At 39.1% G+C, this 14777-nt stretch overlaps 1 protein-coding gene across 9 annotated transcripts in view; it reads left to right on the plus strand.

The window, feature by feature from the left end:
• LOC136436665 (teneurin-3-like) overlaps window positions 1-14777 on the plus strand; it is a 191299-nt gene that overhangs the window by 45272 nt on the left and 131250 nt on the right. For 8 of the 9 annotated variants that reach the window (XM_066430836.1, XM_066430844.1, XM_066430843.1 and 5 more), the window contains exons 3-4: window positions 2712-2822; window positions 3598-3730. The gene's annotated coding sequence lies outside the window, so the exon portion shown is untranslated. The remainder of the gene's footprint in view (window positions 1-2711; window positions 2823-3597; window positions 3731-14777) is intronic. The other variant, XM_066430837.1, reaches the window with a different exon arrangement.

The raw sequence follows: 14777 nt of genomic DNA on the forward strand, positions 1-14777 counted from the left end.
ACACAGGCTGCACCAGTAGATAATAAAGCAAAAAACATAAGTCTGAGGGAAACGTGTGTTACACAAAGTTTCTGCTTTCTAGGCACGAATAATGTCAGACCTATGTTTTCATGTTGGCCTCTCAAACTCAAAGATATGCAGAACTGAGGGTTTGAATTGGTGTGGCTTAGACCGAAAAGCACTGCAGATGTATTGGAGTAATTCTCCTTGCCAGGTCATGCTAGATTGTATTTCCAAAAGCCAAAATGATTTATATCGACCCCCCATCACTTACCCCTCTCCTTTGGGAACCTTTGGGCAATTCTAGACCAATTATACCATAATGACCTGTCCGTATTGCTTCCCCTGTTCCAACCGTACATCAAAATGTAGAAAGCAATTCTTCCTGGTGCGGCTAGACTAAAAAGACTGTTTAGATGAAGAAACCAAGTTTTGAAAGCTTGCATTTGTAAGGCCGATATTTGTCAGATTGATTTGCATGTGGGCAGGTGTTCAGTGTGAGAGGGAGCGCTACTAATCACGCTGGCCAGTAATTGTTTGGTAATTGTTTGATTTGGCCCGCTCAATTCTTCATTGATCGATGTCTCTTTTGCAGAGTTTGAAGGATGCAGCAATTGCAGGGTACTTAAGGACACCGTATGTTTTGTTCTCAAGATTGTATTTAATAGGTGGGTGCATAATACACACCTTGTTCCTTGAAGTTGTTATGACAAGACGTCTTAAGATACATTTTGACATTGAATGTAGGTGGAAGGCTCCTTGATATTCAGGATATCCATGTAGAACTACTCCATGCTTGAAACTTTTCCACCTAGATCTGTTATGCCTTTGCTCTGACATGTGTATTGATGTATCCTACATCAAAAGAATTTGTCAGACACAATCCTTGGATATCTAACTCCAAGCTTTGTTCAAAACTAATGAGGATGCCTACACCATATGTTTCAATAACATGTAAGTATTGATGGCTGATACCAGTGATGTGCAGGGACTGAATTTCATGAAAAGTCTACAAATTAAGGGAGGTAAATGAATCTTTGTATCCTTTCCAACTCCATTTCTCAAGTTTGTAGTTCTTCGTTTTCTGATCAGCTTACATCATAACATCAAATTTATATCCAAAGTTCCCTGATTATTTATGTTTTGTTGAAATTTTTGATGGATTATCCTAATTTTTACATCCTTTATCCCATCTGTCAATGTAAAAAGTCCTGTACTGGCATGTGCAATAACTTTCCTGGAGCAGTCAATGCTAGTAAAACTTTCAGTCATAAAGTATCTTGAAGTTCTTTTAACTTGTCTGTTGTTATTCCAATGCTGTGCCTATTTCCTTTGTGCCCAGGCACCCAGGCACCAGGCTACTTAACAACCTCCCATGGTAAAAATAATACACAAAAAGCATCATACTTCCTTTCAGTTGAGGATGAGTGCTTTACCTAAGACCTTATAGATGGTACAGTAATGCCTGCTAGGTATCAATCAATCACTATTGACTATCGGAGAATGAAATCCCTTTATATCAGGCTTGTGGCACAACACACCAGCTTTGTAGGCACATAGTAGTAGCTGCTTATGTTATATCAAATGACACATAAGTCCCATGTATCTAGCTCAGAGTGGTTTATTTCATCAGACAACTTAAATTCTTATAATTGTGAAGCCACATTATACCTGTCCATGGTGCTGAATAACAATCAATTGTTATGTCACCCAGAATAATTTTTGGCTTTTGTGTGTGTGTCTCTGTGTGTGTGTGTGTGTGTGCCAATTTTTGTCACCCACCAATTCAAGACTGGCAGGAATACTTGATTCTGACCATATTCACTGTCTAAAACTGTGTATACTAAGGTACTGACTAATCTTAAGTTAAGTATTCCTTTTCTTAAATCCAAGAACCAACAAATGAAGTTGGTTTGGCATCCCAAAGTACCATCTTCACCCTAACCACCTCCCTATTATTTGTGCGGTTCCAAGGCCCTGGACAATTACAGTCCCATCCAGAGTCTGCTACACCAATTTGCAGACCTGCTCAGGTCCTGACCTTTTGCAAAACATTATCTCTAAAGGTCATGGACTTCTCCATCTCCAGATAGGGCTGGTTTAGTGGGAAACAGACCTGAGTGGGAAAGAGCCATGACTGTGTCTCTATTTTCTATTGACATGGCTGTCAAGATGAAAGTATACTTCCAAGGCCACATCCTTTTTTCCCAGTCCTCCAGATATTCAAAGTACTAGAGTTGAAAGCTTGTTTATCATTGACAGGATTAGGTAGGAAAGTTTTGGCATATGAGCAATTGTAAAGAGTTGACTGTGGGCTTTTTGCACTGCGGTCAGGTGCTAGCGGCGGAAGAGGGCCTCATGCGGATGGTAGGTAATTGCATTGGGTTGATTTTGTGGTCATTTTTTTATTGCCAAAAGATCTTAACTTTGTGTGCTCGCAATTGAGAGCAAAATATCTCCCAAAAAAATGTTTGTGTAATGGCCATAACGGGTGTGTATTTTCTCCTCAAACCCAATGGTACAGCCAAATTGAGGTATGAGACCTCAAACAACTTTGAAACCCCGATGGTCTAAATCCAAGTGTTGTTAAAGCTATCTAAAGGTGAGGCTCCTCTGTATGTTTAAGCAAAAAATTAATTTGATCCTAGTCTACTGTTAGTAGTCTTTGCTACTTCAGTTTCTCAACTGGTTCCTTACTATTTCCCCTGCAGGTGTGCTGTGTTAAGGAGGAAGGAATTCGCACATCAAGGGTCCCCCTGTGTCTCCAAGGTTAGAACGCTCCTCCCCAGGAAGAGGTCATCTGGGATGAAGTTCACCCTCAGGTGAGTGGAGGATTGTTATGAGATATGGGTAATTTTCCTTTTGCCGATGAAGCACATCCTGCGCTGCTGCCTACTTGGAAAGGTTAACGCTTCACGGTTGGAGAAATAAGTTCAAGAGGTGGTCTAAAAATGGGATGCATGACGTCAGTTTGAGAATGCATGAAGATCTGTTCTGTTATGCCAGCTTTAGATTTTCTTCAGACATCCCAATTTTGTATGCTTGGGGAAAAATTCGGTCTGGAAGAATTTTTGTTCAAAGTTATGTAATCTTGTTATCATATTTTACCCTTTACATGTTGGGATGTGTGGAGGATTTTTGGTCAGGAAATTCAGCATAAGAAATCAAAGGTCCATATACATGTACAATTTACACTAACGAATGCAAACGATTTCCATGTCCTGATTTGTGACGACCACAAATACTGGTGAGATCCACTGCAAGCAATGACCTGATCCCCACAAGAATAAGAATATTCATAACTCATGACCTGTACATGTCACCATATCAAAGAGCTTCTCAGATATTTCCAGTGTGATGTATTGAGAGCACAGATCAGTACATGTAGGTAATGTATCACCGGGCACTGACACAGAAAAAAGCAAGTCTTCAACAATTGACAGAGATCGATGTTCCTCACAGACCATAACGTGAGGCTGACAAAGTGATTACGTTCTTAAGAGTGTATGTAATTCAACTCAATCGTAATTGGGACGTTCAATCTTAATGCGGTCTGCTCTGAGAGTAATGAAACATCCCCAATTGCTTGGCCAACAGCAGGCTGCAGTACATCAGTAACATCGTCCTGCAGTAGAGAGAAGGCTGCTCAAGAGTTCACCACACCGGAGCACAGACGACAACGTTTCTACAAGGCCTAGGACATCTTAGACAGACAGTCTTTGGAGGACCGGTAAGGTTACTTAGGATTAATCACTTGTTATTTGTTTGTAGTGTGTCTCTTCTGCATGGTTTGAGAGCTATTTTTGATGATGATGGACTAAGACCAAAACATGTCAGGGCTCGAAATACTTTTTTCTGCATACAAGGTGAATGCTAGATTACTTGCACCAGCCAAATTCTACCTGCACTGAGGTTTTAGGAACAAGATAAAGATCAAACTGGTGACTGTTCAAGAACCATTTCAACTTTTGATTTTGTATTTCACTGGTGATAACCTTTAGGACATAGACTAACATACCCAGTACAGGGTAGGTGCAGGGTAGGTGCAGGGTAGGTGCAGGTAGACATCAGAACTAAATGCACAGTTCTGCTTGTACCAACCTGCATGCGTGTTTTGAGCACGGCATGTAGTTTTATTATATCCAACAATTTTCATGTTGTAAGGTCTACTTGACGACCAAGGTTGAGGTTGTGAATTAACTACATTCGTCACGGACGGCTGTTGTAATGCATGTTTCTTTTCATTCTGAATTATCAAAGGGACCATATGACCATATGGTAGTAATGTAATTTAGTGCATTATATGCTTGAAAGCTAAGACTCAGGCTTTAACATTTATGGCAGTATGGCTTACATTTAAGTTATGCTTTGCCATATTGTAATGTTTGATAACATTATAGGCAGTAATAGTCCTCAGTGGTGCAGTTTTATAAGTTTTGTTATCTGTGCAAATCCCCAACTAAAAAACTCCCAGTTGGCAGGATTCTATCGGAATTAGCTGCCATCTTAATGACCTAGATGCCTACCGCTTATCTGTACAACTTAGTATTGGCCACTCCCGCAGAATGTAAGTCCAGGCTTGGACTATCAAAATAAATTTTTGAATAATATGTGGTTTGTATAGAAAAATTGTGAATTTCTGATGTTGTTACCCACTGCATGTCTTCAATTAAGTGTTTCTGATTTGTTAAAGATCTCTCCTCAACAAGATCTTCGTAGAACCTGCAGACAAGCCAATATTGTTATGGGATTCATTTGTATGGTCTACTTAATAGATATAAAGTGGCAATTTTGTAAACCTTACTCACATGCAGTGTTGTATTGCTCCCTTAAGCACCATTTCTTGGAACCAACAGCATGATTTCGAGCACACTTTTTCCATGGACATCGTTAAGCCTAATGCCGGATTCTACAGACCGGAATGCGGGGATTTCATGATTTACCCAGCTAAATCTCAAAAGATGCCATTACTGGTCATTAAAGACCAGTCAATGTGCAAGGATTTCCCCAGGTCAGGAGGTGGGTCGCTCAGCCGGCTTAGATTCCAATCGCTGCAATAAGAACGTACATAAATAGACCCATAACCAAATTTGAATTCTGCGTCATAATCTTCTTAGTTCATTGAATGTAGTAATAGATAGTTTGGTTGATGCCCTTGAATGATATAAAGGGATTTAATGCAACAAAATCTGAAGTGTTAGTTGCATTTAGGGGTATGCCCAGTCAGAGGCATGCAATATGAATTAGATGATGTAGCATAAATGATTGCTTTAAACCTGTTTTCAGTGTTGGGCTCAAAATACTTCTGCAGACCTGCAATGGTGTTAAATAACCTGTACCAGACAAGTTTTAGCTGTACAACTATTGATCAAATTGGTGACCATTTAGAAACCATTCCACTTTTTTATTTATCATTTAGGAGCAGGTAACAATTGGTACAGTAAGCAAAAATCCACATACATATACTCACATATGCCCAGTATATGGACTTGTGCAGGTTAGGTTCAGGTGTAAAATGTAGATATCAGAAATACCTTTCTGACTCCAATTTTACCTGTGCTAATGTTGAATATGGGCAGGTGGTATTTCAGGTCCTGTAATCTGAATTGGATGATGCAGCATACTGATGATTGCTTTAAACTGTTTCCAGTGTAATCCTAAAGTCTTCTAATGCCTAACAGGTGCATCATAGGGAGCCATGGGCATTGATGCAGATCTACAAAAAGATCTTCACATTGCAGCATCAAAAATGCCTTGCATTAGTACTTGGTTTGAAATAATAAGAGGATATGAAGAGATGTCAGGGCTGACTTAACCTTATTCAAATCAGCTCATAGAATAATCCATCTCCTCCAAGGATATGGAATGGTATTATGTGTATAGAGCTTATTAACACTCCTGTTTGACAGTTTGGTAAGTTTATTTGTGTACACTTTGGTCAGTGGCTGGAACAGTACAGATATACAAGTATGTTGCTTATTTATTTGTTTGTTTTCTCTAAATATTCTTTACATCCAATACCTGTTACCAGCAAGCAAGCATCCTTTCATGATATTATGTCTTCATTTTCATAAATGTTCACATGATATGTTACTTGTGAGTACCTCTATTCAAGATCCACAAAAGCAAAGTCAAGCATTGTACATGTAAGTCTATAGGGCAACAGGCAGACCAGATCTGTCATCAGTGTGGTTGTGGGCTGGTCACGCCACTGTCTACTCAGTTGTTCCCAGACATCATTGCAGTCCAAGGTCTCTGATCCCTGTGTTTACAGTACATGTGTGTAAACAGGACGGAGATCAAAAGGTATGCATGTTCATGAGGTTAGAAAGTACCTAAGGCTACACCAATTCATTCTCTTGGTTTTTAGACATTTCAAGCAGAATGACAGAATGAAAACAGAGGGCTGAGAGAAAATTTTCTGAGTATAGATGTATTTACTCACTCCCTGAAATTGTGCACCAAGGCATAAGCCTGGCCTTAGGCTATGTTTTCATGTTGTTCAGCTTAAGCATAATATTATCATGTTTTGTCTTCAAATCTGAGAACCATAACTTAAGTTGGTGTGGCCTTATGATGAATGCTTTGTCTAGTAAAAAGCAGCAAAAAAGACAGTGATAGTGTGGGAATGATGCACTTCAGTAAAGCAGTGATGAAATTCATTGCCATTGTTATGAAAGACTTCATTGTATATATTAATTATAAATGTTACTATGTGTGTAAGGCACACATATATGGCAAGGTAAACATCCATTGGTATGTACTGGACCGTACAAACAGCTCTCACGGAAAGACATTTAACTTCCTCTGTGCTGAGGTTGACTTTTTTGCAGTAAATATTGGCTACAGGTGTGGACAACAGGGAGAAGGTGAAATACAAGTGCTAAGAAGAATAAAATCTAAGTTTTAGCACACAACTGTATTTGATTTTAGATGAATCAAAGCTAACAGTTTTTTTTTCTCTCTCCTTGCATGGAGTTTAAAATCAAGTGTTGAAGTCAGTGGAATGGAATGTGTAGGGATTAGCCAAGTGTAGTGATCCTGATGGATTATGTGGTGTTGAGAGAAAGGTCTGGGCTGGTGATCACATGTGGAATTTAGACTTGTACCGTACTTAATGATCACCAGGCATAATCCATAGCCTCCACCAGACTCCTTTGGCTGCTAAAAAATAGTTTTGAAAAAGGTTAGATGATAGCCATAGGGTCAAAAGTTACAACAACATATAGTCTGTTCAAAGCTTCTCTACTGCTAAGCAAGTGCGTTGACTTCAGTCAGACTATGAGCAGATTGCTGTTTAATACAGTAGATTACAACATTGGCGCTTCTCTGGCAAATCTAGTACATTGTACTTTGTTCCAACACAAAAAGTTTAAATTAGCAGTTTAAGCTCTGTATATTAGATTTGACGGAGAAGAATCATTATTGTAAATTAGAATAATCTGCTCACGGTCAAATTTTCAAGTGTCCAATTGTTAAAGTCTTCCACAAAATTCAACTGACCAAATCATTTATTCCATTAGGCCAATTTTTACTGAGCTTTTCAACAGCCAAAGGACCATGGTAGCGACAACATAATCCACAGCTTAACAGCATCAGATGCACAGATGTCAGTCATTAGGTACAGGACCTGTTTTTTAGCCTGGTATCCATCCTATTATAGCTCTGGTTTAGTCGTCTGATTCCTTTCTTGCTGAATAGTCTGGAACCACATTTCAGAATTAGATTTTAGGAGCAGCGTATCAGGGATTGAAGTTTCGAATGCCATAGCTGTTCAAACCCCATTACCATGCTGTTATCTTCGGAGCAAATCAGAGCTCTCGAGTACATTTCACATGAATAGTTGAATGCCGATTGCTCCTCTTTTAATAACAGGCGCCAAAATGTTCAGCAGGGGAGCAAACGGATTAGCCAGGCAGGCAGGCAGGCTTCTGTCTTGTTCAGTCTAGAAGGGCAAGGCTGTCTCCAGAGAAATGTGCCAGGTTGAATTCCTCCTTTTTGTCTCAGGCGACAAAGTATTATTCCTCCTTTTTGTCTCAGGCGACAAAGTATTACACAACTCATATCCCAAGTGAAGACTTGAGGAAGAAACAACTTATATTGATTGTCCCAAAGAGACCAATTATCAGGCTAACAAATGAAGCAGATTTCATGTGCTGGTTATCAGTTCTGCACAGAGTTACACGCTGAAATTTGCATCTAAGCACTACGGAGTGAGCGTAAATGGCTTTAAAGCCTCAAATTGCACACTGCAATTTGGCAAGACATGTGGAAAGTCAGCTTTAAATCTAAGGATGAGGAAGAAAGAACGAACAACTTTGATGCATGGTTTGCAGAAAGCTTTTCAGATCCTGTCGTCGTAACATATGATAAGAGCCATTTCAGTGACCAAAAATGTTTTAAGAATTTGAGGGAACAGAATCCTCTTAATAAGATGTACACATAAAGCAATGACTGTCAGAAGACATCATTGTCATAGACTAATACCAATTGCAGAAAACCGTTTTAATGACGTGATGAATTGCCAGCTACCGCTACTGTCTGTGAGGCTTCACATGATGTGGGTGGTAACTAATGGTTATGTGACGGCAGAGAGATATTTTGACAGAAAAAAGTGGCATGCATGGCATTGATGCATAGCTATGCTGGTTCCATAGTCAATTCAGGCAAGTCATTTGCATTTGAGTATGTCATTGAGAGCCATGGGAAACCTCCTTAATCAGAAAAGTTGGGGTGAGTATGTCAATTTTTGGTTATTGCTAAAGGGGATGCTGAAAAGGCTCTGCTGCTTTTTTTAACAAGTTTCAAGGGAAAATGGTGCAATGTTTGGCCTCACCAATTCAACTTCAGTTGCTGGTTCTCGGCTTGAAAAATAATAAACTGATCAATAAAGGCTTTTCATTGACGTCATGATAATCATAACTTGAATCCCCGACAGCCATGCTGGCGGATAATTGGTTTCATCTCATCTTGGGGTGAATGGACTAAGCAATAGCATCTTCATGTGCTTTACAGATGTTCGCTGTAATCCAACATGGCGCAGATGAAGTCAAATGAACAGCCTGCATAGAGCACCAACATGAAAACAGAATGATAGAGGGGAAAGTCTATGCCTTGTTACATACAGTTTCAGGGAATAATGTATTATTGATAAAGTAAGATTTAAGTTTTTCTCCTAGAGCTCCAATTTCATATTGTTCTCTTGCTAACATTTTACTTAATAATGCCTAAGAACCAAAGCTATTAAATAGTATGGCCTTGTCTTTGGCGACTTGATACCCCAAAGAACAACTTACTATTGACATGTCATCCTAAAACGCCACCAGGAAACCTAGCCAGACAGTCTGAAAGGGTCAAGAGTGCCAAAGGACAGTACATTCACTTTCATTCAGACATTCCTATCCAAGGTTCAAGTTTTCAGGGAGTTCAAGGTTAACATAACAATTGCTGACAATGTCTCCAAGTTTATATCACATTAGCTGCTTCCATATTACATTACATTCCTGCACCTCAGTAGATTATAGTTCAGAGGAAAATTCAATCTACATTGATTTCTGCTCGCGTCTTCTAGCCCTTTTGTCCAATTAGAGACATATTAGAATGTCAAGTAAAAACACAATACTGGAGAAAATATGGACCTGAAATGTGCTGAGCATAATCTCTCCTCAGTTGATCATAATAGATGTAGACGGAAACCTTTTTCTTAAACATTATTTTGATACCACACAAGGGTATCTGGTTGTCTTAACTTTAAAAGATATTTTATGTTTAACCCTGGGTAAGCAGAAAATTAGCAATTATTAGTTATCTTTTGATTGTAAAAAAATAAAACAAATGAAAATATTGTCTGTCACCTAATTGTTGGACTTTTAGTTTGTTGAGTGTTGGGTGATGTTAAGGCTACTGTTAGATCATGTTTCTTAGCAACCTTTCAAGATTCAAAAGTTTCAGATAAAAACGTTACTTTCAAGCAACCCAAATCCCCAGATTATGATGTTACAGTTCAAGCGATAAGGCAAGGGAGTCATCATCCTTAACGCAGCAGTCTTATTTGATGCTTCGCTCCAAGCAGTGCAAAGAACTGATAAGAGACTACCAACATATGCATGTAATTCTTCTAACATTTATAGAGTGGTGTCTTGGACTCCAACTCCCCTTGGCCATCTGTCTTCAAGATCTCGAAGGAGATACGATATCTGCTGAACAATTTTGACAGTTATGGATGGTACTAATGAGCAAAGTTTCAGCAACGTTTATAACCCATTAGCTCTTAATCTTCCACATTTCTTAAGATCCATAATCTCTGTTCACAGGAGTCGCTGGTACAGGTATAGATAAGGGCATAATGGATGGGATGATTTGGTAAGAGCAGTTTATCTTGGAGATACACGGCAACCCTGGCAGCCTAGCTGTCACCCACGCTAATTTATTACCCTGTGTGGAATACATGAAAGGAAGATTCATCCTTTACCTCATCTGCATGAGAGTGTGTGTGGAGCTGATGGATTAAAGCCATCATTATGGATTTGCTGTAAATGATGTGCTGTAAATAGTCTTAATTTACTGTTAATGATGACTTGTGTCTCTCTGAATACTTTGCAAATGTTATCCGGCATTCACTGACAACAATTTTGTGCAAAACAACTCATGAAATGGTAGTTGTTTGGACTAGTATCTCGAATGTTTGAATCTTTAAAAGAAAGAAGTTTATAAATCTTGGCCCTCAAGCAGCTTACTTTCAAACTGCAGGCTGAAAGCATGTAGATTTTATGGTGTTTACTTCTGAGTAATGTTTTTACGAAACAGGACTGTCAGTATGTTGCATGATTCGTGAATCTTTACGATTTGATCCACAATTTCAAACTCACCAGTTCTCACCTTTACAGCTCATACAAATCCTGATCCATCACTCAGTTGGCAGTGCATGAGATTGCCTGGCTTTGTGGATATTATGGCAACCAGTTAACCATTTCTTTTGACATATACTGTGCAGTCAGGGGGTTGTAAATATGGCATGTAATATTTCTTACCTCAAAAGGTTTGCAAACCTTTGTAAGTGGAACTGTATTGCAAGGGGCCAGAGCCTCGTTAATCTCTGATGATTCTACCAGTCTTTATGTTCATTATCATCAGCTGTGCTCTTTGTGTTGTATTCTATTGTTAGTTGTGACATAAGAATAAGTAAATGAGCCAGTACATGGAGAGAAAAAAAAGGTGGATAAAAGAAGACAAGGCATCATATTTACACCCCTGTCATCATCTTGACAACAGACATGACAAAGAGTGATGACCCGTAAGAACATTAAAGACAATCTGGCTCCTGAAAATGTCACTTTCCACACCTCCTGCCACCACCTAAGATGTCATAGGAAACCAGAAGGTTAAAGGAAGAAGCCAAAAGGCTGGAGCTAATAGAATCAAATGCGTGGCTTGCATAGAACAAAAGGTCACTCGTCACACTGTCATTTATAAAAACCGATGAGTGGACTGGTTATGAAGACCTATGAGGGAATCAGAGCAGAGTTGACTCGGGACATTACTGGTGGATTATGATGGCAGAAAGCAGTAAAGCTTCATCTGTGAAACACTAGCAGGAAAGCCTGGGTCACGACCTGAAGACCTTGTCCTGCATCTTTGCTGTTAGTTTAGATGCATGTTTTATTCATCACTGACTCCTGATTTTCTTTAATTTACATTGCGACTTTGTGATAAAGACTGCCTCACTCGAAATGTCATTCCTCACCAGGTTCTCCACGCTCCTAGGAACTAAAACAATTCTTAGGAATACTATTAGACAAGGATGAGTAACATGTATGTAGACTGAGACAGTTTATTAACACTTGGTCAGCTTTTAAGAAGTCCTTGATCGAGTAACTGAAAAAATGCACACGTTTGATTACTTCTAATAATATTACCTCAGCTTAAGCCCTAAGTAATTTTTCAATTGTGCAACATATAAAATTGGAATTAGCTTGTAATTAAGCAGGTAACCATACTCATATGACTGTCATTTATTTAGTGAGTTGCCTATATAAGCTAGATTGCTGTGGTCCCATTTGTTTGATTTGAATCTCCCTATATACAGTGGTTCGAACGCAGGAAGTGGACTAGCACTCAACATAAGTCAAGTCATATACATTACCTATTGTCCCGAGAGCCAACTATTTTGAAAAGAAAGACTTCAACAATAACTGTTATGACAGTTAAGGTCAAAAGAAAATGCCCTCTTCACACTTCCGCCCATAGCCGAATCTAAAGAGTAACCACGTGAATGCCAGCATATGAAATTTAGACAAGCTACTTGGTGTTAAATGTCATTCTCCACACCTTCCACCCACCTGCAATAACTAAAATATCGGAGTAATGGAAAGGGACACTCCGGGACGGGTGACATCCTGGTTGTTACAAAAAGGTCACTGACACCCCCTTTAACACCCTCCAGAATTGGACAAGACCAGATCAAGAATAATAATGTGGACAGCAGAATGTCAGAAGAATATGAAATGATGTGATTCTGTTGGAGATACCATGCAGGGAGTTATGGGGGCAGCTATAAGGGCATTGGATAATGTCACGGGAAAACTGGTATTACCGCTATAATAAAGGTGCTGAAGTTCAAATAGTGCCATCTTTATCTCGGGTCACCATAAGCCAATGTCAAGGAGTTTTGATATCATCAAACTTCATGATTGACAGCTAACCTCTTTAAGGTATTTCTTTTCTTATATACTGGGTCAACATTGATTTGCCTAACTTGTGCTGGTTGCGTATCTTAATATAATATGATATATTGACACATTGTTTTGAAGAACTCAAAATAAAGGATTGATGTGGGAGCTTCAACACTTGCATGTCCTTTTCTCTCTCTCTCTCTCTCTCATATATATATATATATATATATATATGTATAGATTTTACCTCTTTAAGTCAATCATCCCTTCTTACATCAACTGCACCTGTCAAATGTAACCAAACATTGGCATGTCATAATCTCAATTCAAAGAAAACAAATAAACATTGGTGTGCCAATATCTAGAGGAGATCCACTGACACAATTTCATATCTTTTTAATTACATTTCCTAACAGACTTGACACTTGAGTATGGAAAGCTGCACCTGTTCAGGGATTCAGCCTGCTAAACATGTCTGGAATGGACAGGTTGGTATGAAGGCTTGGGGCTGCGGATGAAGAACATCTGGTGCTGACAGGTCTTGAGATAATGTCAGATAAAGATGTTTAATCTGGTAAAGGCAACATTGGGTTAAGGTTACCTCTGCAGACAGGTACATCTGCTTCTGATATGTGGGCTGTGGCAGTTAGACTATTTGTTTGTTGGCAACTGTTTGATACATTTTGATTTGTATCTCCTTGTTTGCAAAACTTTATCTACAGTATACTGCCATTGCTTAAGTTTGGTGAGCCTTAGTATTATTGCATTTTGTCTGGCAGTGTGATAGTAAGAGAAATTACATTAATGTTTGAATAGAATTACAGCAAATGTCTGTAATTTTGTAGTAATTTCTCAGCATCTCTGTAATTACTTTAGTTTGGAAGCATAATGGTAGGAATCTGATAGAAGCAGTGGACTAATGCTATAGATAATGCTGAAAGTGAATTAACCCATGACTTTCTCATGCATATCTACTTTCAATTTAGCATGTATCAAATTAAAGCATAACTCTGGAATAATCAGAAGTGTAAGTTGAGTATTGTGTCAAGGTTGGTGCCAGTTATGACCTTTGATGTGACAGGTTGTAGAAGGGATCAGAGATGAAATCATAGAAATAAGGGTTACGCCCGTTTTCAAAACCCCTGTGTTCTGACAAAAGCCTCTGTATCCAAAAGATGCAAGGAGTTAACTCAACATTAACCAGTCTCTTTGATGGTACCCATAATGTCGGTATTATCGAAGAATATTGAGGTAGTCTAAGACATTCCTCCTGGTGGCAATTTGATCAGCATTGGTATCAGCTATAATTGTGATCAATATAGATCAATAATGGCTCTTGCCCCTTTCCTTGCAGGTCATCTACAGTATCAATTATTCATTATAGGCCATCTTCAGTCTTCTCTCAGTCCCATAGGACTAGGGGTTAATTGACTTGTTGGCTTGGGTCACCACAGGGCAGTCACCTTCGACCTTACTAATGACAATTACATTGGGATATCTAGCAAAGATATCAGTCATAGTCTCCAGGGTAAGTAGGTACATGTTATAGAGAATTTAAAGTTAGCAGCTGTTGTTGGAATCTAAGGGAAGAGGTGTTAATACACTCGTTACGACTTCAGGTATATGTACAATGTTTGTTTTGGACAATGTTGATCAATTCTGAACTCCCAGTCTAGCCCTGAGCTTTTGGCCTGAGTCAAGCAGCCCTACAGCTGCACTGTCAGGTCACCAACAGGTGGTGTCAACTCAGTTGTTCAAGGTTGCCATCATGGATTACAGCACAGGGTGGGGCACTGGGCAGGTTAAGCCAGATTGATGAAAGTTTACTGACCCTGTGTTACCCCCAGCTTACACAAGCCAGGTCCCTGTTCAGTAGACTCAGCCATGCATAATGTCATGCTTGGGGGGGGGGGGACACTCTTGCCAGTCACATGATTTGCAACCTTTGAAATAACTTTTAGTAGCTACACTCAAACTTACCAAGATGGCCAAATAGTTTTCATCTTTTTCTTTGCTGTTTTCATGTAAGCCATACATTCAGCACAGAAGCTGTAATGATTTTCTTGTTTGTAGATATCTATATTGGTATAGATCTGCGTGTGACAG

This window comes from Branchiostoma lanceolatum, chromosome 6 (assembly GCF_035083965.1).
Source record: "Branchiostoma lanceolatum isolate klBraLanc5 chromosome 6, klBraLanc5.hap2, whole genome shotgun sequence".
In the NCBI taxonomy this organism is placed as follows: domain Eukaryota; kingdom Metazoa; phylum Chordata; class Leptocardii; order Amphioxiformes; family Branchiostomatidae; genus Branchiostoma; species Branchiostoma lanceolatum.